The sequence below is a fragment of the Lissotriton helveticus genome, chromosome 12 (genome assembly GCF_964261635.1).
Source record: "Lissotriton helveticus chromosome 12, aLisHel1.1, whole genome shotgun sequence".
NCBI classification, from domain to species: domain Eukaryota; kingdom Metazoa; phylum Chordata; class Amphibia; order Caudata; family Salamandridae; genus Lissotriton; species Lissotriton helveticus.
In genome coordinates this window covers 658095100-658115128 of record NC_136073.1, presented here as the reverse complement: position 1 = coordinate 658115128, position 20029 = coordinate 658095100, and the positions used below count along the sequence as shown (strand labels likewise).

The following is a 20029-nucleotide window of genomic DNA, read 5'->3' as shown; positions in this document are numbered from 1 at the left end:
CTTTCCCATGATGCACCTCTCCTGCACTCTGTCTATGCAAATGAGCAAGCAGAGAGTTCAGGAATAAAACACCTAAGCTCATGTCCCCAAAAAACAGCAGCAGACAACTTGCAGATATTCACCAATTCATAATGCTTTTCTTTTAAACACACGATAAACAGCCTCACCTGTGGTAAGGCTTAAAAAAATTGAATAAACTCGTAAATGTTCCTCTCCACAGAAATCTTTAGTAAAAGGCGAAAGATTTTTTCGTTTTGAAGAGAAACCAGAGTAAGTTAGAATATGGCTCTCTGGGGGTAAGTGGCACCACATCAAAGACCCCGTCATTGCGAGGGTGAGGACCTGAGAGGTATTTTCAAAATCTAAGAAAGAGGACAAGAACCAGGCCGGTGAGGGAAGCAGGCCCAAATTTCAGAGTCTCTGCTCAAAGCACAGAAAATCAAAAAGGTGGACAGTTCCCATGCGTCTGTCTGGGAATATGCAAATTCTTTTCTGTACACACCTCAGCTCATTAGGAGGTGTTGCGGCTGCTGGGCAAGGGGAACGGGAAGCGTGCATCAGGCTTTAGGTGAAGTGGCACTGTAGGACTTTTGTCCCCCAGCGATTTTACGCTTTCCACACCATCCTTCCAATCGTTAGGCTGTGAGCCACCACTGTGCTCTGCACATAGCCATGCACTTTAAGTCCCTTTTTCGCACGTACTTTCATTAAACCTGAATATAGAAGTATATATCTGTCTAGGCTAGAAACACATGAAACAGGACTGGCGTGCCGCTTCAATTGTACTTGAGAGGAATCTGACTCAGGATTGGCCACCCTCTCAGGGCACCGACTCAGGATTGGCCAACCTCTAACGGGCACAAATAACGGGCAAGCCCTATGAAAAGCACAGCGTGAGTCTAGGTGCCACCTTGAAAAAGGAGGGTGACGTCTGGCCTCTGACAGCAGGAATATTAAGAGAGGAGAAAACATACTGCCTGCTATCGTGAAATTCCAAGATAGTCACGAAAAGCAATCTCATGCACTGCACAAGCTCTTTCCCATGATGCACCTCTCCTGCACTCTGTCTATGCAAATGAGCAAGCAGAGAGTTCAGGAATAAAACACCTAAGCTCATGTCCCCAAAAAACAGCAGCAGACAACTCGCAGATATTCCCCAATTTCTAATGCTTTTCTTTTAAACACACGATAAACAGCCTCACCTGTGGTAAGGCTTAAAAAAATTGAATAAACTCGTAAATGGTCCTCTCCACGGAAATCTTTAGTAAAAGGCGAAAGATTTTTTCGTTTTGAAGAGAAACCAGAGTAAGTTAGAAAATGGCTCTCTGGGGGTAAGTGGCACCACATCAAAGACCCCGTCATTGCGAGGGTGAGGACCTGAGAGGTATTTTCAGGCTCTAAGAAAGAGGACAAGAACCAGGCCGGTGAGGGAAGCAGGCCCAAATTTCAGAGTCTCTGCTCAAAGCACAGAAAATCAAAAAGGTGGACAGTTCCCATGCGTCTGTCTGGGAATATGCAAATTCTTTTCTGTACACACCTCAGCTCATTAGGAGGCGTTGCGGCTGCTGGGCAAGGGGAACGGGAAGCGTGCATCAGGCTTTAGGTGAAGTGGCACTGTAGGACTTTTGTCCCCCAGCGATTTTACGCTTTCCACACCATCCTTCCAATCGATAGGCTGTGAGCCACCACTGTGCTCTGCACATAGCCATGCACTTTAAGTCCCTTTTTCGCACGTACTTCCATTAAACCTGAATATAGAAGTATATATCTGTCTAGGCTAGAGGCACATAAAACAGGACTGGCGTGCCGCTTCAAGTGTACCTGAGAGGAATCTGACTCAGGATTGGCAACCCTCTCAGGGCACCGACTCAGGATTGGCCAACCTCTAACGGGCACAAATAACGGGCAAGCTCTATGAAAAGCACAGCGTGAGTCTAGGTGCCACCTTGAAAAAGGAGGGTGACGTCTGGCCTCTGACAGCAGGAATATTAAGAGAGGAGAAAACATACTGCCTGCTATCGTGAAATTCCAAGATAGTCACGAAAAGCAATCTCATGCACTGCACAAGCTCTTTCCCATGATGCACCTCTCCTGCACTCTGTCTATGCAAATGAGCAAGCAGAGAGTTCAGGAATAAAACACCTAAGCTCATGTCCCCAAAAAACAGCAGCAGACAACTCGCAGATATTCCCCAATTTCTAATGCTTTTCTTTTAAACACACGATAAACAGCCTCACCTGTGATAAGGCTTAAAAAAATTGAATAAACTCGTAAATGTTCCTCTCCACAGAAATCTTTAGTAAAAGGCGAAAGATTTTTTCGTTTTGAAGAGAAACCAAAGTAAGTTAGAATATGGCGCTCTGGGGGTAAGTGGCACCACATCAAAGACCCCGTCATTGCGAGGGTGAGGACCTGAGAGGTATTTTCAAAATCTAAGAAAGAGGACAAGAACCAGGCCGGTGAGGGAAGCAGGCCCAAATTTCAGAGTCTCTGCTCAAAGCACAGAAAATCAAAAAGGTGGACAGTTCCCATGCGTCTGTCTGGGAATATGCAAATTCTTTTCTGTACACACCTCAGCTCATTAGGAGGTGTTGCGGCTGCTGGGCAAGGGGAACGGGAAGCGTGCATCAGGCTTTAGGTGAAGTGGCACTGTAGGACTTTTGTCCCCCAGCGATTTTACGCTTTCCACACCATCCTTCCAATCGTTAGGCTGTGAGCCACCACTGTGCTCTGCACATAGCCATGCACTTTAAGTCCCTTTTTCGCACGTACTTTCATTAAACCTGAATATAGAAGTATATATCTGTCTAGGCTAGAAGCACATGAAACAGGACTGGCGTGCCGCTTCAAGTGTACTTGAGAGGAATCTGACTCAGGATTGGCCACCCTCTCAGGGCACCGACTCAGGATTGGCCAACCTCTAACGGGCACAAATAACGGGCAAGCCCTATGAAAAGCACAGCGTGAGTCTAGGTGCCACCTTGAAAAAGGAGGGTGACGTCTGGCCTCTGACAGCAGGAATATTAAGAGAGGAGAAAACATACTGCCTGCTATCGTGAAATTCCAAGATAGTCACGAAAAGCAATCTCATGCACTGCACAAGCTCTTTCCCATGATGCACCTCTCCTGCACTCTGTCTATGCAAATGAGCAAGCAGAGAGTTCAGGAATAAAACACCTAAGCTCATGTCCCCAAAAAACAGCAGCAGACAACTCGCAGATATTCCCCAATTTCTAATGCTTTTCTTTTAAACACACGATAAACAGCCTCACCTGTGGTAAGGCTTAAAAAAATTGAATAAACTCGTAAATGGTCCTCTCCACGGAAATCTTTAGTAAAAGGCGAAAGATTTTTTCGTTTTGAAGAGAAACCAGAGTAAGTTAGAAAACGGCTCTCTGGGGGTAAGTGGCACCACATCAAAGACCCCGTCATTGCGAGGGTGAGGACCTGAGAGGTATTTTCAGGCTCTAAGAAAGAGGACAAGAACCAGGCCGGTGAGGGAAGCAGGCCCAAATTTCAGAGTCTCTGCTCAAAGCACAGAAAATCAAAAAGGTGGACAGTTCCCATGCGTCTGTCTGGGAATATGCAAATTCTTTTCTGTACACACCTCAGCTCATTAGGAGGCGTTGCGGCTGCTGGGCAAGGGGAACGGGAAGCGTGCATCAGGCTTTAGGTGAAGTGGCACTGTAGGACTTTTGTCCCCCAGCGATTTTACGCTTTCCACACCATCCTTCCAATCGATAGGCTGTGAGCCACCACTGTGCTCTGCACATAGCCATGCACTTTAAGTCCCTTTTTCGCACGTACTTCCATTAAACCTGAATATAGAAGTATATATCTGTCTAGGCTAGAGGCACATAAAACAGGACTGGCGTGCCGCTTCAAGTGTACCTGAGAGGAATCTGACTCAGGATTGGCAACCCTCTCAGGGCACCGACTCAGGATTGGCCAACCTCTAACGGGCACAAATAACGGGCAAGCTCTATGAAAAGCACAGCGTGAGTCTAGGTGCCACCTTGAAAAAGGAGGGTGACGTCTGGCCTCTGACAGCAGGAATATTAAGAGAGGAGAAAACATACTGCCTGCTATCGTGAAATTCCAAGATAGTCACGAAAAGCAATCTCATGCACTGCACAAGCTCTTTCCCATGATGCACCTCTCCTGCACTCTGTCTATGCAAATGAGCAAGCAGAGAGTTCAGGAATAAAACACCTAAGCTCATGTCCCCAAAAAACAGCAGCAGGCAACTCGCAGATATTTCCCAATTTCTAATGCTTTTCTTTTAAACACACGATAAACAGCGTCACCTGTGGTAAGGCTTAAAAAAATTGAATAAACTCGTAAATGTTCCTCTCCACGGAAATCTTTAGTAAAAGGCGAAAGATTTTTTCGTTTTGAAGAGAAACCAGAGTAAGTTAGAATATGGCTCTCTGGGGGTAAGTGGCACCACATCAAAGACCCCGTCATTGCGAGGGTGAGGACCTGAGAGGTATTTTCAGGCTCTAAGAAAGAGGACAAGAACCAGGCCGGTGAGGGAAGCAGGCCCAAATTTCAGAGTCTCTGCTCAAAGCACAGAAAATCAAAAAGGTGGACAGTTCCCATGCGTCTGTCTGGGAATATGCAAATTCTTTTCTGTACACACCTCAGCTCATTAGGAGGCGTTGCGGCTGCTGGGCAAGGGGAACGGGAAGCGTGCATCAGGCTTTAGGTGAAGTGGCACTGTAGGACTTTTGTCCCCCAGCGATTTTACGCTTTCCACACCATCCTTCCAATCGATAGGCTGTGAGCCACCACTGTGCTCTGCACATAGCCATGCACTTTAAGTCCCTTTTTCGCACGTACTTTAATTAAACCTGAATATAGAAGTATATATCTGTCTAGGCTAGAGGCACATGAAAAAGGACTGGCGTGCTGCTTCAAGTGTACCTGAGAGGAATCTGACTCAGGATTGGCCACCCTCTCAGGGCACCGACTCAGGATTGGCCAACCTCTAACGGGCACAAATAATGGGCAAGCCCTATGAAAAGCACAGCGTGAGTCTAGGTGCCACCATGAAAAAGGAGGGTGACGTCTGGCCTCTGACAGCAGGAATATTAAGAGAGGAGAAAACATACTGCCTGCTATCGTGAAATTCCAAGATAGTCACGAAAAGCAATCTCATGCACTGCACAAGCTCTTTCCCATGATGCACCTCTCCTGCACTCTGTCTATGCAAATGAGCAAGCAGAGAGTTCAGGAATAAAACACCTAAGCTCATGTCCCCAATAAAAAAGCAGCAGACAACTCGCAGATATTCACCAATTTCTACTGCTTTTCTTTAAACACACGATAAACAGCCTCACCTGTGATAAGGCTTAAAAAAATTGAATAAACTCGTAAATGTTGCTCTCCACGAAAATCTTTAGTAAAAGGCGAAAGATTTTTTCGTTTTGAAGAGAAACCAGAGTAAGTTAGAATATGGCTCTCTGGGGGTAAGTGGCACCACATCAAAGACCCCGTCATTGTGAGGGTGAGGACCTGAGAGGTATTTTCAAAATCTAAGAAAGAGGACAAGAACCAGGCCGGTGAGGGAAGCAGGCCCAAATTTCAGAGTCTCTGCTCAAAGCACAGAAAATCAAAAAGGTGGACAGTTCCCATGCGTCTGTCTGGGAATATGCAAATTCTTTTCTGTACACACCTCAGCTCATTAGGAGGTGTTGCGGCTGCTGGGCAAGGGGAATGGGAAGCGTGCATCAGGCTTTAGGTGAAGTGGCACTGTAGGACTTTTGTCCCCCAGCGATTTTACGCTTTCCACACCATCCTTCCAATCGTTAGGCTGTGAGCCACCACTGTGCTCTGCACATAGCCATGCACTTCAAGTCCCTTTTTCGCACGTACTTTCATTAAACCTGAATATAGAAGTATATATCTGTCTAGGCTAGAGGCACATGAAACAGGACTGGCGTGCCGCTTCAAGTGTACCTGAGAGGAATCTGACTCAGGATTGGCCACCCTCTCAGGGCACCGACTCAGGATTGGCCAACCTCTAACGGGCACAAATAACGGGCAAGCCCTATGAAAAGCACAGCGTGAGTCTAGGTGCCACCTTGAAAAAGGAGGGTGACGTCTGGCCTCTGACAGCAGGAATATTAAGAGAGGAGAAAACATACTGCCTGCTATCGTGAAATTCCAAGATAGTCACGAAAAGCAATCTCATGCACTGCACAAGCTCTTTCCCATGATGCACCTCTCCTGCACTCTGTCTATGCAAATGAGCAAGCAGAGAGTTCAGGAATAAAACACCTAAGCTCATGTCCCCAAAAAACTCGCAGATATTCCCCAATTTCTAATGCTTTTCTTTTAAACACACGATAAACAGCCTCACCTGTGGTAAGGCTTAAAAAAATTGAATAAACTCGTAAATGTTCTTCTCAACGGAAATCTTTAGTAAAAGGCGAAAGATTTTTTTGTTTTGAAGAGAAACCAGAGTAAGTTAGAATATGGCTCTCTGGGGGTAAGTGGCACCACATCAAAGACCCCGTCATTGCGAGGGTGAGGACCTGAGAGGTATTTTCAGGCTCTAAGAAAGAGGACAAGAACCAGGCCGGTGAGGGAAGCAGGCCCAAATTTCAGAGTCTCTGCTCAAAGCACAGAAAATCAAAAAGGTGGACAGTTCCCATGCGTCTGTCTGGGAATATGCAAATTCTTTTCTGTACACACCTCAGCTCATTAGGAGGCGTTGCAGCTGCTGGGCAAGGGGAACGGGAAGCGTGCATCAGGCTTTAGGTGAAGTGGCACTGTAGGACTTTCGTCCCCCAGCGATTTTACGCTTTCCACACCATCCTTCCAATCGATAGGCTGTGAGCCACCACTGTGCTCTGCACATAGCCATGCACTTTAAGTCCCTTTTTCGCACGTACTTTCATTAAACCTGAATATAGAAGTATATATCTGTCTAGGCTAGAGGCACATAAAACAGGACTGGCGTGCCGCTTCAAGTGTACCTGAGAGGAATCTGACTCAGGATTGGCTACCCTCTCAGGGCACCGACTCAGGATTGGCCAACCTCTAACGGGCACAAATAATGGGCAAGCCCTATGAAAAGCACAGTGTGAGTCTAGGTGCCACCTTGAAAAAGGAGGGTGACGTCTGGCCTCTGACAGCAGGAATATTAAGAGAGGAGAAAACATACTGCCTGCTATCGTGAAATTCCAAGATAGTCACGAAAAGCAATCTCATGCACTGCACAAGCTCTTTCCCATGATGCACCTCTCCTGCACTCTGTCTATGCAAATGAGCAAGCAGAGAGTTCAGGAATAAAACACCTAAGCTCATGTCCCCAAAAAACAGCAGCAGACAACTTGCAGATATTCACCAATTCATAATGCTTTTCTTTTAAACACACGATAAACAGCCTCACCTGTGGTAAGGCTTAAAAAAATTGAATAAACTCGTAAATGTTCCTCTCCACAGAAATCTTTAGTAAAAGGCGAAAGATTTTTTCGTTTTGAAGAGAAACCAGAGTAAGTTAGAATATGGCTCTCTGGGGGTAAGTGGCACCACATCAAAGACCCCGTCATTGCGAGGGTGAGGACCTGAGAGGTATTTTCAAAATCTAAGAAAGAGGACAAGAACCAGGCCGGTGAGGGAAGCAGGCCCAAATTTCAGAGTCTCTGCTCAAAGCACAGAAAATCAAAAAGGTGGACAGTTCCCATGCGTCTGTCTGGGAATATGCAAATTCTTTTCTGTACACACCTCAGCTCATTAGGAGGTGTTGCGGCTGCTGGGCAAGGGGAACGGGAAGCGTGCATCAGGCTTTAGGTGAAGTGGCACTGTAGGACTTTTGTCCCCCAGCGATTTTACGCTTTCCACACCATCCTTCCAATCGTTAGGCTGTGAGCCACCACTGTGCTCTGCACATAGCCATGCACTTTAAGTCCCTTTTTCGCACGTACTTTCATTAAACCTGAATATAGAAGTATATATCTGTCTAGGCTAGAAACACATGAAACAGGACTGGCGTGCCGCTTCAATTGTACTTGAGAGGAATCTGACTCAGGATTGGCCACCCTCTCAGGGCACCGACTCAGGATTGGCCAACCTCTAACGGGCACAAATAACGGGCAAGCCCTATGAAAAGCACAGCGTGAGTCTAGGTGCCACCTTGAAAAAGGAGGGTGACGTCTGGCCTCTGACAGCAGGAATATTAAGAGAGGAGAAAACATACTGCCTGCTATCGTGAAATTCCAAGATAGTCACGAAAAGCAATCTCATGCACTGCACAAGCTCTTTCCCATGATGCACCTCTCCTGCACTCTGTCTATGCAAATGAGCAAGCAGAGAGTTCAGGAATAAAACACCTAAGCTCATGTCCCCAAAAAACAGCAGCAGACAACTCGCAGATATTCCCCAATTTCTAATGCTTTTCTTTTAAACACACGATAAACAGCCTCACCTGTGGTAAGGCTTAAAAAAATTGAATAAACTCGTAAATGGTCCTCTCCACGGAAATCTTTAGTAAAAGGCGAAAGATTTTTTCGTTTTGAAGAGAAACCAGAGTAAGTTAGAAAATGGCTCTCTGGGGGTAAGTGGCACCACATCAAAGACCCCGTCATTGCGAGGGTGAGGACCTGAGAGGTATTTTCAGGCTCTAAGAAAGAGGACAAGAACCAGGCCGGTGAGGGAAGCAGGCCCAAATTTCAGAGTCTCTGCTCAAAGCACAGAAAATCAAAAAGGTGGACAGTTCCCATGCGTCTGTCTGGGAATATGCAAATTCTTTTCTGTACACACCTCAGCTCATTAGGAGGCGTTGCGGCTGCTGGGCAAGGGGAACGGGAAGCGTGCATCAGGCTTTAGGTGAAGTGGCACTGTAGGACTTTTGTCCCCCAGCGATTTTACGCTTTCCACACCATCCTTCCAATCGATAGGCTGTGAGCCACCACTGTGCTCTGCACATAGCCATGCACTTTAAGTCCCTTTTTCGCACGTACTTCCATTAAACCTGAATATAGAAGTATATATCTGTCTAGGCTAGAGGCACATAAAACAGGACTGGCGTGCCGCTTCAAGTGTACCTGAGAGGAATCTGACTCAGGATTGGCAACCCTCTCAGGGCACCGACTCAGGATTGGCCAACCTCTAACGGGCACAAATAACGGGCAAGCTCTATGAAAAGCACAGCGTGAGTCTAGGTGCCACCTTGAAAAAGGAGGGTGACGTCTGGCCTCTGACAGCAGGAATATTAAGAGAGGAGAAAACATACTGCCTGCTATCGTGAAATTCCAAGATAGTCACGAAAAGCAATCTCATGCACTGCACAAGCTCTTTCCCATGATGCACCTCTCCTGCACTCTGTCTATGCAAATGAGCAAGCAGAGAGTTCAGGAATAAAACACCTAAGCTCATGTCCCCAAAAAACAGCAGCAGACAACTCGCAGATATTCCCCAATTTCTAATGCTTTTCTTTTAAACACACGATAAACAGCCTCACCTGTGGTAAGGCTTAAAAAAATTGAATAAACTCGTAAATGTTCCTCTCCACAGAAATCTTTAGTAAAAGGCGAAAGATTTTTTCGTTTTGAAGAGAAACCAAAGTAAGTTAGAATATGGCGCTCTGGGGGTAAGTGGCACCACATCAAAGACCCCGTCATTGCGAGGGTGAGGACCTGAGAGGTATTTTCAAAATCTAAGAAAGAGGACAAGAACCAGGCCGGTGAGGGAAGCAGGCCCAAATTTCAGAGTCTCTGCTCAAAGCACAGAAAATCAAAAAGGTGGACAGTTCCCATGCGTCTGTCTGGGAATATGCAAATTCTTTTCTGTACACACCTCAGCTCATTAGGAGGTGTTGCGGCTGCTGGGCAAGGGGAACGGGAAGCGTGCATCAGGCTTTAGGTGAAGTGGCACTGTAGGACTTTTGTCCCCCAGCGATTTTACGCTTTCCACACCATCCTTCCAATCGTTAGGCTGTGAGCCACCACTGTGCTCTGCACATAGCCATGCACTTTAAGTCCCTTTTTCGCACGTACTTTCATTAAACCTGAATATAGAAGTATATATCTGTCTAGGCTAGAAGCACATGAAACAGGACTGGCGTGCCGCTTCAAGTGTACTTGAGAGGAATCTGACTCAGGATTGGCCACCCTCTCAGGGCACCGACTCAGGATTGGCCAACCTCTAACGGGCACAAATAACGGGCAAGCCCTATGAAAAGCACAGCGTGAGTCTAGGTGCCACCTTGAAAAAGGAGGGTGACGTCTGGCCTCTGACAGCAGGAATATTAGGAGAGGAGAAAACATACTGCCTGCTATCGTGAAATTCCAAGATAGTCACGAAAAGCAATCTCATGCACTGCACAAGCTCTTTCCCATGATGCACCTCTCCTGCACTCTGTCTATGCAAATGAGCAAGCAGAGAGTTCAGGAATAAAACACCTAAGCTCATGTCCCCAAAAAACAGCAGCAGACAACTCGCAGATATTCCCCAATTTCTAATGCTTTTCTTTTAAACACACGATAAACAGCCTCACCTGTGGTAAGGCTTAAAAAAATTGAATAAACTCGTAAATGGTCCTCTCCACGGAAATCTTTAGTAAAAGGCGAAAGATTTTTTCGTTTTGAAGAGAAACCAGAGTAAGTTAGAAAACGGCTCTCTGGGGGTAAGTGGCACCACATCAAAGACCCCGTCATTGCGAGGGTGAGGACCTGAGAGGTATTTTCAGGCTCTAAGAAAGAGGACAAGAACCAGGCCGGTGAGGGAAGCAGGCCCAAATTTCAGAGTCTCTGCTCAAAGCACAGAAAATCAAAAAGGTGGACAGTTCCCATGCGTCTGTCTGGGAATATGCAAATTCTTTTCTGTACACACCTCAGCTCATTAGGAGGCGTTGCGGCTGCTGGGCAAGGGGAACGGGAAGCGTGCATCAGGCTTTAGGTGAAGTGGCACTGTAGGACTTTTGTCCCCCAGCGATTTTACGCTTTCCACACCATCCTTCCAATCGATAGGCTGTGAGCCACCACTGTGCTCTGCACATAGCCATGCACTTTAAGTCCCTTTTTCGCACGTACTTCCATTAAACCTGAATATAGAAGTATATATCTGTCTAGGCTAGAGGCACATAAAACAGGACTGGCGTGCCGCTTCAAGTGTACCTGAGAGGAATCTGACTCAGGATTGGCAACCCTCTCAGGGCACCGACTCAGGATTGGCCAACCTCTAACGGGCACAAATAACGGGCAAGCTCTATGAAAAGCACAGCGTGAGTCTAGGTGCCACCTTGAAAAAGGAGGGTGACGTCTGGCCTCTGACAGCAGGAATATTAAGAGAGGAGAAAACATACTGCCTGCTATCGTGAAATTCCAAGATAGTCACGAAAAGCAATCTCATGCACTGCACAAGCTCTTTCCCATGATGCACCTCTCCTGCACTCTGTCTATGCAAATGAGCAAGCAGAGAGTTCAGGAATAAAACACCTAAGCTCATGTCCCCAAAAAACAGCAGCAGGCAACTCGCAGATATTTCCCAATTTCTAATGCTTTTCTTTTAAACACACGATAAACAGCGTCACCTGTGGTAAGGCTTAAAAAAATTGAATAAACTCGTAAATGTTCCTCTCCACGGAAATCTTTAGTAAAAGGCGAAAGATTTTTTCGTTTTGAAGAGAAACCAGAGTAAGTTAGAATATGGCTCTCTGGGGGTAAGTGGCACCACATCAAAGACCCCGTCATTGCGAGGGTGAGGACCTGAGAGGTATTTTCAGGCTCTAAGAAAGAGGACAAGAACCAGGCCGGTGAGGGAAGCAGGCCCAAATTTCAGAGTCTCTGCTCAAAGCACAGAAAATCAAAAAGGTGGACAGTTCCCATGCGTCTGTCTGGGAATATGCAAATTCTTTTCTGTACACACCTCAGCTCATTAGGAGGCGTTGCGGCTGCTGGGCAAGGGGAACGGGAAGCGTGCATCAGGCTTTAGGTGAAGTGGCACTGTAGGACTTTTGTCCCCCAGCGATTTTACGCTTTCCACACCATCCTTCCAATCGATAGGCTGTGAGCCACCACTGTGCTCTGCACATAGCCATGCACTTTAAGTCCCTTTTTCGCACGTACTTTAATTAAACCTGAATATAGAAGTATATATCTGTCTAGGCTAGAGGCACATGAAAAAGGACTGGCGTGCTGCTTCAAGTGTACCTGAGAGGAATCTGACTCAGGATTGGCCACCCTCTCAGGGCACCGACTCAGGATTGGCCAACCTCTAACGGGCACAAATAATGGGCAAGCCCTATGAAAAGCACAGCGTGAGTCTAGGTGCCACCATGAAAAAGGAGGGTGACGTCTGGCCTCTGACAGCAGGAATATTAAGAGAGGAGAAAACATACTGCCTGCTATCGTGAAATTCCAAGATAGTCACGAAAAGCAATCTCATGCACTGCACAAGCTCTTTCCCATGATGCACCTCTCCTGCACTCTGTCTATGCAAATGAGCAAGCAGAGAGTTCAGGAATAAAACACCTAAGCTCATGTCCCCAATAAAAAAGCAGCAGACAACTCGCAGATATTCACCAATTTCTACTGCTTTTCTTTAAACACACGATAAACAGCCTCACCTGTGATAAGGCTTAAAAAAATTGAATAAACTCGTAAATGTTCCTCTCCACGAAAATCTTTAGTAAAAGGCGAAAGATTTTTTCGTTTTGAAGAGAAACCAGAGTAAGTTAGAATATGGCTCTCTGGGGGTAAGTGGCACCACATCAAAGACCCCGTCATTGTGAGGGTGAGGACCTGAGAGGTATTTTCAAAATCTAAGAAAGAGGACAAGAACCAGGCCGGTGAGGGAAGCAGGCCCAAATTTCAGAGTCTCTGCTCAAAGCACAGAAAATCAAAAAGGTGGACAGTTCCCATGCGTCTGTCTGGGAATATGCAAATTCTTTTCTGTACACACCTCAGCTCATTAGGAGGTGTTGCGGCTGCTGGGCAAGGGGAATGGGAAGCGTGCATCAGGCTTTAGGTGAAGTGGCACTGTAGGACTTTTGTCCCCCAGCGATTTTACGCTTTCCACACCATCCTTCCAATCGTTAGGCTGTGAGCCACCACTGTGCTCTGCACATAGCCATGCACTTTAAGTCCCTTTTTCGCACGTACTTTCATTAAACCTGAATATAGAAGTATATATCTGTCTAGGCTAGAAACACATGAAACAGGACTGGCGTGCCGCTTCAATTGTACTTGAGAGGAATCTGACTCAGGATTGGCCACCCTCTCAGGGCACCGACTCAGGATTGGCCAACCTCTAACGGGCACAAATAACGGGCAAGCCCTATGAAAAGCACAGCGTGAGTCTAGGTGCCACCTTGAAAAAGGAGGGTGACGTCTGGCCTCTGACAGCAGGAATATTAAGAGAGGAGAAAACATACTGCCTGCTATCGTGAAATTCCAAGATAGTCACGAAAAGCAATCTCATGCACTGCACAAGCTCTTTCCCATGATGCACCTCTCCTGCACTCTGTCTATGCAAATGAGCAAGCAGAGAGTTCAGGAATAAAACACCTAAGCTCATGTCCCCAAAAAACAGCAGCAGACAACTCGCAGATATTCCCCAATTTCTAATGCTTTTCTTTTAAACACACGATAAACAGCCTCACCTGTGGTAAGGCTTAAAAAAATTGAATAAACTCGTAAATGGTCCTCTCCACGGAAATCTTTAGTAAAAGGCGAAAGATTTTTTCGTTTTGAAGAGAAACCAGAGTAAGTTAGAAAATGGCTCTCTGGGGGTAAGTGGCACCACATCAAAGACCCCGTCATTGCGAGGGTGAGGACCTGAGAGGTATTTTCAGGCTCTAAGAAAGAGGACAAGAACCAGGCCGGTGAGGGAAGCAGGCCCAAATTTCAGAGTCTCTGCTCAAAGCACAGAAAATCAAAAAGGTGGACAGTTCCCATGCGTCTGTCTGGGAATATGCAAATTCTTTTCTGTACACACCTCAGCTCATTAGGAGGCGTTGCGGCTGCTGGGCAAGGGGAACGGGAAGCGTGCATCAGGCTTTAGGTGAAGTGGCACTGTAGGACTTTTGTCCCCCAGCGATTTTACGCTTTCCACACCATCCTTCCAATCGATAGGCTGTGAGCCACCACTGTGCTCTGCACATAGCCATGCACTTTAAGTCCCTTTTTCGCACGTACTTCCATTAAACCTGAATATAGAAGTATATATCTGTCTAGGCTAGAGGCACATAAAACAGGACTGGCGTGCCGCTTCAAGTGTACCTGAGAGGAATCTGACTCAGGATTGGCAACCCTCTCAGGGCACCGACTCAGGATTGGCCAACCTCTAACGGGCACAAATAACGGGCAAGCTCTATGAAAAGCACAGCGTGAGTCTAGGTGCCACCTTGAAAAAGGAGGGTGACGTCTGGCCTCTGACAGCAGGAATATTAAGAGAGGAGAAAACATACTGCCTGCTATCGTGAAATTCCAAGATAGTCACGAAAAGCAATCTCATGCACTGCACAAGCTCTTTCCCATGATGCACCTCTCCTGCACTCTGTCTATGCAAATGAGCAAGCAGAGAGTTCAGGAATAAAACACCTAAGCTCATGTCCCCAAAAAACAGCAGCAGACAACTCGCAGATATTCCCCAATTTCTAATGCTTTTCTTTTAAACACACGATAAACAGCCTCACCTGTGGTAAGGCTTAAAAAAATTGAATAAACTCGTAAATGTTCCTCTCCACAGAAATCTTTAGTAAAAGGCGAAAGATTTTTTCGTTTTGAAGAGAAACCAAAGTAAGTTAGAATATGGCGCTCTGGGGGTAAGTGGCACCACATCAAAGACCCCGTCATTGCGAGGGTGAGGACCTGAGAGGTATTTTCAAAATCTAAGAAAGAGGACAAGAACCAGGCCGGTGAGGGAAGCAGGCCCAAATTTCAGAGTCTCTGCTCAAAGCACAGAAAATCAAAAAGGTGGACAGTTCCCATGCGTCTGTCTGGGAATATGCAAATTCTTTTCTGTACACACCTCAGCTCATTAGGAGGTGTTGCGGCTGCTGGGCAAGGGGAACGGGAAGCGTGCATCAGGCTTTAGGTGAAGTGGCACTGTAGGACTTTTGTCCCCCAGCGATTTTACGCTTTCCACACCATCCTTCCAATCGTTAGGCTGTGAGCCACCACTGTGCTCTGCACATAGCCATGCACTTTAAGTCCCTTTTTCGCACGTACTTTCATTAAACCTGAATATAGAAGTATATATCTGTCTAGGCTAGAAGCACATGAAACAGGACTGGCGTGCCGCTTCAAGTGTACTTGAGAGGAATCTGACTCAGGATTGGCCACCCTCTCAGGGCACCGACTCAGGATTGGCCAACCTCTAACGGGCACAAATAACGGGCAAGCCCTATGAAAAGCACAGCGTGAGTCTAGGTGCCACCTTGAAAAAGGAGGGTGACGTCTGGCCTCTGACAGCAGGAATATTAGGAGAGGAGAAAACATACTGCCTGCTATCGTGAAATTCCAAGATAGTCACGAAAAGCAATCTCATGCACTGCACAAGCTCTTTCCCATGATGCACCTCTCCTGCACTCTGTCTATGCAAATGAGCAAGCAGAGAGTTCAGGAATAAAACACCTAAGCTCATGTCCCCAAAAAACAGCAGCAGACAACTCGCAGATATTCCCCAATTTCTAATGCTTTTCTTTTAAACACACGATAAACAGCCTCACCTGTGGTAAGGCTTAAAAAAATTGAATAAACTCGTAAATGGTCCTCTCCACGGAAATCTTTAGTAAAAGGCGAAAGATTTTTTCGTTTTGAAGAGAAACCAGAGTAAGTTAGAAAACGGCTCTCTGGGGGTAAGTGGCACCACATCAAAGACCCCGTCATTGCGAGGGTGAGGACCTGAGAGGTATTTTCAGGCTCTAAGAAAGAGGACAAGAACCAGGCCGGTGAGGGAAGCAGGCCCAAATTTCAGAGTCTCTGCTCAAAGCACAGAAAATCAAAAAGGTGGACAGTTCCCATGCGTCTGTCTGGGAATATGCAAATTCTTTTCTGTACACACCTCAGCTCATTAGGAGGCGTTGCGGCTGCTGGGCAAGGGGAACGGGAAGCGTGCATCAGGCTTTAGGTGAAGTGGCACTGTAGGACTTTTGTCCCCCAGCGATTTTACGCTTTCCACACCATCCTTCCAATCGATAGGCTGTGAGCCACCACTGTGCTCTGCACATAGCCATGCACTTTAAGTCCCTTTTTCGCACGTACTTCCATTAAACCTGAATATAGAAGTATATATCTGTCTAGGCTAGAGGCACATAAAACAGGACTGGCGTGCCGCTTCAAGTGTACCTGAGAGGAATCTGACTCAGGATTGGCAACCCTCTCAGGGCACCGACTCAGGATTGGCCAACCTCTAACGGGCACAAATAACGGGCAAGCTCTATGAAAAGCACAGCGTGAGTCTAGGTGCCACCTTGAAAAAGGAGGGTGACGTCTGGCCTCTGACAGCAGGAATATTAAGAGAGGAGAAAACATACTGCCTGCTATCGTGAAATTCCAAGATAGTCACGAAAAGCAATCTCATGCACTGCACAAGCTCTTTCCCATGATGCACCTCTCCTGCACTCTGTCTATGCAAATGAGCAAGCAGAGAGTTCAGGAATAAAACACCTAAGCTCATGTCCCCAAAAAACAGCAGCAGGCAACTCGCAGATATTTCCCAATTTCTAATGCTTTTCTTTTAAACACACGATAAACAGCGTCACCTGTGGTAAGGCTTAAAAAAATTGAATAAACTCGTAAATGTTCCTCTCCACGGAAATCTTTAGTAAAAGGCGAAAGATTTTTTCGTTTTGAAAAGAAACCAGAGTAAGTTAGAATATGGCTCTCTGGGGGTAAGTGGCACCACATCAAAGACCCCGTCATTGCGAGGGTGAGGACCTGAGAGGTATTTTCAGGCTCTAAGAAAGAGGACAAGAACCAGGCCGGTGAGGGAAGCAGGCCCAAATTTCAGAGTCTCTGCTCAAAGCACAGAAAATCAAAAAGGTGGACAGTTCCCATGCGTCTGTCTGGGAATATGCAAATTCTTTTCTGTACACACCTCAGCTCATTAGGAGGCGTTGCGGCTGCTGGGCAAGGGGAACGGGAAGCGTGCATCAGGCTTTAGGTGAAGTGGCACTGTAGGACTTTTGTCCCCCAGCGATTTTACGCTTTCCACACCATCCTTCCAATCGATAGGCTGTGAGCCACCACTGTGCTCTGCACATAGCCATGCACTTTAAGTCCCTTTTTCGCACGTACTTTAATTAAACCTGAATATAGAAGTATATATCTGTCTAGGCTAGAGGCACATGAAAAAGGACTGGCGTGCTGCTTCAAGTGTACCTGAGAGGAATCTGACTCAGGATTGGCCACCCTCTCAGGGCACCGACTCAGGATTGGCCAACCTCTAACGGGCACAAATAATGGGCAAGCCCTATGAAAAGCACAGCGTGAGTCTAGGTGCCACCATGAAAAAGGAGGGTGACGTCTGGCCTCTGACAGCAGGAATATTAAGAGAGGAGAAAACATACTGCCTGCTATCGTGAAATTCCAAGATAGTCACGAAAAGCAATCTCATGCACTGCACAAGCTCTTTCCCATGATGCACCTCTCCTGCACTCTGTCTATGCAAATGAGCAAGCAGAGAGTTCAGGAATAAAACACCTAAGCTCATGTCCCCAATAAAAAAGCAGCAGACAACTCGCAGATATTCACCAATTTCTACTGCTTTTCTTTAAACACACGATAAACAGCCTCACCTGTGATAAGGCTTAAAAAAATTGAATAAACTCGTAAATGTTCCTCTCCACGAAAATCTTTAGTAAAAGGCGAAAGATTTTTTCGTTTTGAAGAGAAACCAGAGTAAGTTAGAATATGGCTCTCTGGGGGTAAGTGGCACCACATCAAAGACCCCGTCATTGTGAGGGTGAGGACCTGAGAGGTATTTTCAAAATCTAAGAAAGAGGACAAGAACCAGGCCGGTGAGGGAAGCAGGCCCAAATTTCAGAGTCTCTGCTCAAAGCACAGAAAATCAAAAAGGTGGACAGTTCCCATGCGTCTGTCTGGGAATATGCAAATTCTTTTCTGTACACACCTCAGCTCATTAGGAGGTGTTGCGGCTGCTGGGCAAGGGGAATGGGAAGCGTGCATCAGGCTTTAGGTGAAGTGGCACTGTAGGACTTTTGTCCCCCAGCGATTTTACGCTTTCCACACCATCCTTCCAATCGTTAGGCTGTGAGCCACCACTGTGCTCTGCACATAGCCATGCACTTCAAGTCCCTTTTTCGCACGTACTTTCATTAAACCTGAATATAGAAGTATATATCTGTCTAGGCTAGAGGCACATGAAACAGGACTGGCGTGCCGCTTCAAGTGTACCTGAGAGGAATCTGACTCAGGATTGGCCACCCTCTCAGGGCACCGACTCAGGATTGGCCAACCTCTATGGGGCACCTCCAACGGGCACAAATAACGGGCAAGCCCTATGAAAAGCACAGCGTGAGTCTAGGTGCCACCTTGAAAAAGGAGGGTGACGTCTGGCCTCTGACAGCAGGAATATTAAGAGAGGAGAAAACATACTGCCTGCTATCGTGAAATTCCAAGATAGTCACGAAAAGCAATCTCATGCACTGCACAAGCTCTTTCCCATGATGCACCTCTCCTGCACTCTGTCTATGCAAATGAGCAAGCAGAGAGTTCAGGAATAAAACACCTAAGCTCATGTCCCCAAAAAACTCGCAGATATTCCCCAATTTCTAATGCTTTTCTTTTAAACACACGATAAACAGCCTCACCTGTGGTAAGGCTTAAAAAAATTGAATAAACTCGTAAATGTTCTTCTCAACGGAAATCTTTAGTAAAAGGCGAAAGATTTTTTTGTTTTGAAGAGAAACCAGAGTAAGTTAGAATATGGCTCTCTGGGGGTAAGTGGCACCACATCAAAGACCCCGTCATTGCGAGGGTGAGGACCTGAGAGGTATTTTCAGGCTCTAAGAAAGAGGACAAGAACCAGGCCGGTGAGGGAAGCAGGCCCAAATTTCAGAGTCTCTGCTCAAAGCACAGAAAATCAAAAAGGTGGACAGTTCCCATGCGTCTGTCTGGGAATATGCAAATTCTTTTCTGTACACACCTCAGCTCATTAGGAGGCGTTGCAGCTGCTGGGCAAGGGGAACGGGAAGCGTGCATCAGGCTTTAGGTGAAGTGGCACTGTAGGACTTTCGTCCCCCAGCGATTTTACGCTTTCCACACCATCCTTCCAATCGATAGGCTGTGAGCCACCACTGTGCTCTGCACATAGCCATGCACTTTAAGTCCCTTTTTCGCACGTACTTTCATTAAACCTGAATATAGAAGTATATATCTGTCTAGGCTAGAGGCACATAAAACAGGACTGGCGTGCCGCTTCAAGTGTACCTGAGAGGAATCTGACTCAGGATTGGCCACCCTCTCAGGGCACCGACTCAGGATTGGCCAACCTCTAACGGGCACAAATAATGGGCAAGCCCTATGAAAAGCACAGTGTGAGTCTAGGTGCCACCTTGAAAAAGGAGGGTGACGTCTGGCCTCTGACAGCAGGAATATTAAGAGAGGAGAAAACATACTGCCTGCTATCGTGAAATTCCAAGATAGTCACGAAAAGCAATCTCATGCACTGCACAAGCTCTTTCCCATGATGCACCTCTCCTGCACTCTGTCTATGCAAATGAGCAAGCAGAGAGTTCAGGAATAAAACACCTAAGCTCATGTCCCCAAAAAACAGCAGCAGACAACTTGCAGATATTCACCAATTCATAATGCTTTTCTTTTAAACACACGATAAACAGCCTCACCTGTGGTAAGGCTTAAAAAATTGAATAAACTCGTAAATGTTCCTCTCCACAGAAATCTTTAGTAAAAGGCGAAAGATTTTTTCGTTTTGAAGAGAAACCAGAGTAAGTTAGAATATGGCTCTCTGGGGGTAAGTGGCACCACATCAAAGACCCCGTCATTGCGAGGGTGAGGACCTGAGAGGTATTTTCAAAATCTAAGAAAGAGGACAA

The 20029-nt window shown here is 46.4% G+C and overlaps 20 non-coding genes across 20 annotated transcripts; all 20 read right to left on the bottom strand.

Moving 5' to 3' along the window:
* Window positions 1–159: 159 nt before the first annotated feature.
* LOC144800673 (U5 spliceosomal RNA) lies at window positions 160–274 on the bottom strand. The gene has a single exon (XR_013604562.1). It is a non-coding gene; the product is annotated as a U5 spliceosomal RNA (small nuclear RNA).
* Window positions 275–1194: 920 nt separating this feature from the next.
* On the bottom strand, window positions 1195–1309 carry LOC144800643 (U5 spliceosomal RNA). The gene has a single exon (XR_013604534.1). It is a non-coding gene; the product is annotated as a U5 spliceosomal RNA (small nuclear RNA).
* Window positions 1310–2229: 920 nt separating this feature from the next.
* Window positions 2230–2344, bottom strand: LOC144800814 (U5 spliceosomal RNA). The gene has a single exon (XR_013604698.1). It is a non-coding gene; the product is annotated as a U5 spliceosomal RNA (small nuclear RNA).
* A 920-nt stretch (window positions 2345–3264) lies between these two features.
* On the bottom strand, window positions 3265–3379 carry LOC144800642 (U5 spliceosomal RNA). The gene has a single exon (XR_013604533.1). It is a non-coding gene; the product is annotated as a U5 spliceosomal RNA (small nuclear RNA).
* A 920-nt stretch (window positions 3380–4299) lies between these two features.
* LOC144800727 (U5 spliceosomal RNA) lies at window positions 4300–4414 on the bottom strand. The gene has a single exon (XR_013604614.1). It is a non-coding gene; the product is annotated as a U5 spliceosomal RNA (small nuclear RNA).
* Window positions 4415–5334: 920 nt separating this feature from the next.
* On the bottom strand, window positions 5335–5449 carry LOC144800880 (U5 spliceosomal RNA). Its single transcript, XR_013604761.1, has one exon. It is a non-coding gene; the product is annotated as a U5 spliceosomal RNA (small nuclear RNA).
* Window positions 5450–6356: 907 nt separating this feature from the next.
* On the bottom strand, window positions 6357–6471 carry LOC144801047 (U5 spliceosomal RNA). The gene has a single exon (XR_013604923.1). It is a non-coding gene; the product is annotated as a U5 spliceosomal RNA (small nuclear RNA).
* Window positions 6472–7391: 920 nt separating this feature from the next.
* Window positions 7392–7506, bottom strand: LOC144800672 (U5 spliceosomal RNA). Its single transcript, XR_013604561.1, has one exon. It is a non-coding gene; the product is annotated as a U5 spliceosomal RNA (small nuclear RNA).
* A 920-nt stretch (window positions 7507–8426) lies between these two features.
* Window positions 8427–8541, bottom strand: LOC144800641 (U5 spliceosomal RNA). The gene has a single exon (XR_013604532.1). It is a non-coding gene; the product is annotated as a U5 spliceosomal RNA (small nuclear RNA).
* Window positions 8542–9461: 920 nt separating this feature from the next.
* On the bottom strand, window positions 9462–9576 carry LOC144800841 (U5 spliceosomal RNA). The gene has a single exon (XR_013604724.1). It is a non-coding gene; the product is annotated as a U5 spliceosomal RNA (small nuclear RNA).
* A 920-nt stretch (window positions 9577–10496) lies between these two features.
* On the bottom strand, window positions 10497–10611 carry LOC144800640 (U5 spliceosomal RNA). Its single transcript, XR_013604531.1, has one exon. It is a non-coding gene; the product is annotated as a U5 spliceosomal RNA (small nuclear RNA).
* Window positions 10612–11531: 920 nt separating this feature from the next.
* Window positions 11532–11646, bottom strand: LOC144800726 (U5 spliceosomal RNA). The gene has a single exon (XR_013604613.1). It is a non-coding gene; the product is annotated as a U5 spliceosomal RNA (small nuclear RNA).
* Window positions 11647–12566: 920 nt separating this feature from the next.
* Window positions 12567–12681, bottom strand: LOC144800660 (U5 spliceosomal RNA). Its single transcript, XR_013604550.1, has one exon. It is a non-coding gene; the product is annotated as a U5 spliceosomal RNA (small nuclear RNA).
* Window positions 12682–13601: 920 nt separating this feature from the next.
* On the bottom strand, window positions 13602–13716 carry LOC144800639 (U5 spliceosomal RNA). The gene has a single exon (XR_013604530.1). It is a non-coding gene; the product is annotated as a U5 spliceosomal RNA (small nuclear RNA).
* A 920-nt stretch (window positions 13717–14636) lies between these two features.
* Window positions 14637–14751, bottom strand: LOC144800840 (U5 spliceosomal RNA). Its single transcript, XR_013604723.1, has one exon. It is a non-coding gene; the product is annotated as a U5 spliceosomal RNA (small nuclear RNA).
* Window positions 14752–15671: 920 nt separating this feature from the next.
* Window positions 15672–15786, bottom strand: LOC144800638 (U5 spliceosomal RNA). The gene has a single exon (XR_013604529.1). It is a non-coding gene; the product is annotated as a U5 spliceosomal RNA (small nuclear RNA).
* A 920-nt stretch (window positions 15787–16706) lies between these two features.
* On the bottom strand, window positions 16707–16821 carry LOC144800861 (U5 spliceosomal RNA). The gene has a single exon (XR_013604743.1). It is a non-coding gene; the product is annotated as a U5 spliceosomal RNA (small nuclear RNA).
* Window positions 16822–17741: 920 nt separating this feature from the next.
* Window positions 17742–17856, bottom strand: LOC144800659 (U5 spliceosomal RNA). Its single transcript, XR_013604549.1, has one exon. It is a non-coding gene; the product is annotated as a U5 spliceosomal RNA (small nuclear RNA).
* A 920-nt stretch (window positions 17857–18776) lies between these two features.
* Window positions 18777–18891, bottom strand: LOC144801045 (U5 spliceosomal RNA). The gene has a single exon (XR_013604922.1). It is a non-coding gene; the product is annotated as a U5 spliceosomal RNA (small nuclear RNA).
* A 920-nt stretch (window positions 18892–19811) lies between these two features.
* LOC144800883 (U5 spliceosomal RNA) lies at window positions 19812–19925 on the bottom strand. Its single transcript, XR_013604764.1, has one exon. It is a non-coding gene; the product is annotated as a U5 spliceosomal RNA (small nuclear RNA).
* Window positions 19926–20029: the final 104 nt, after the last annotated feature.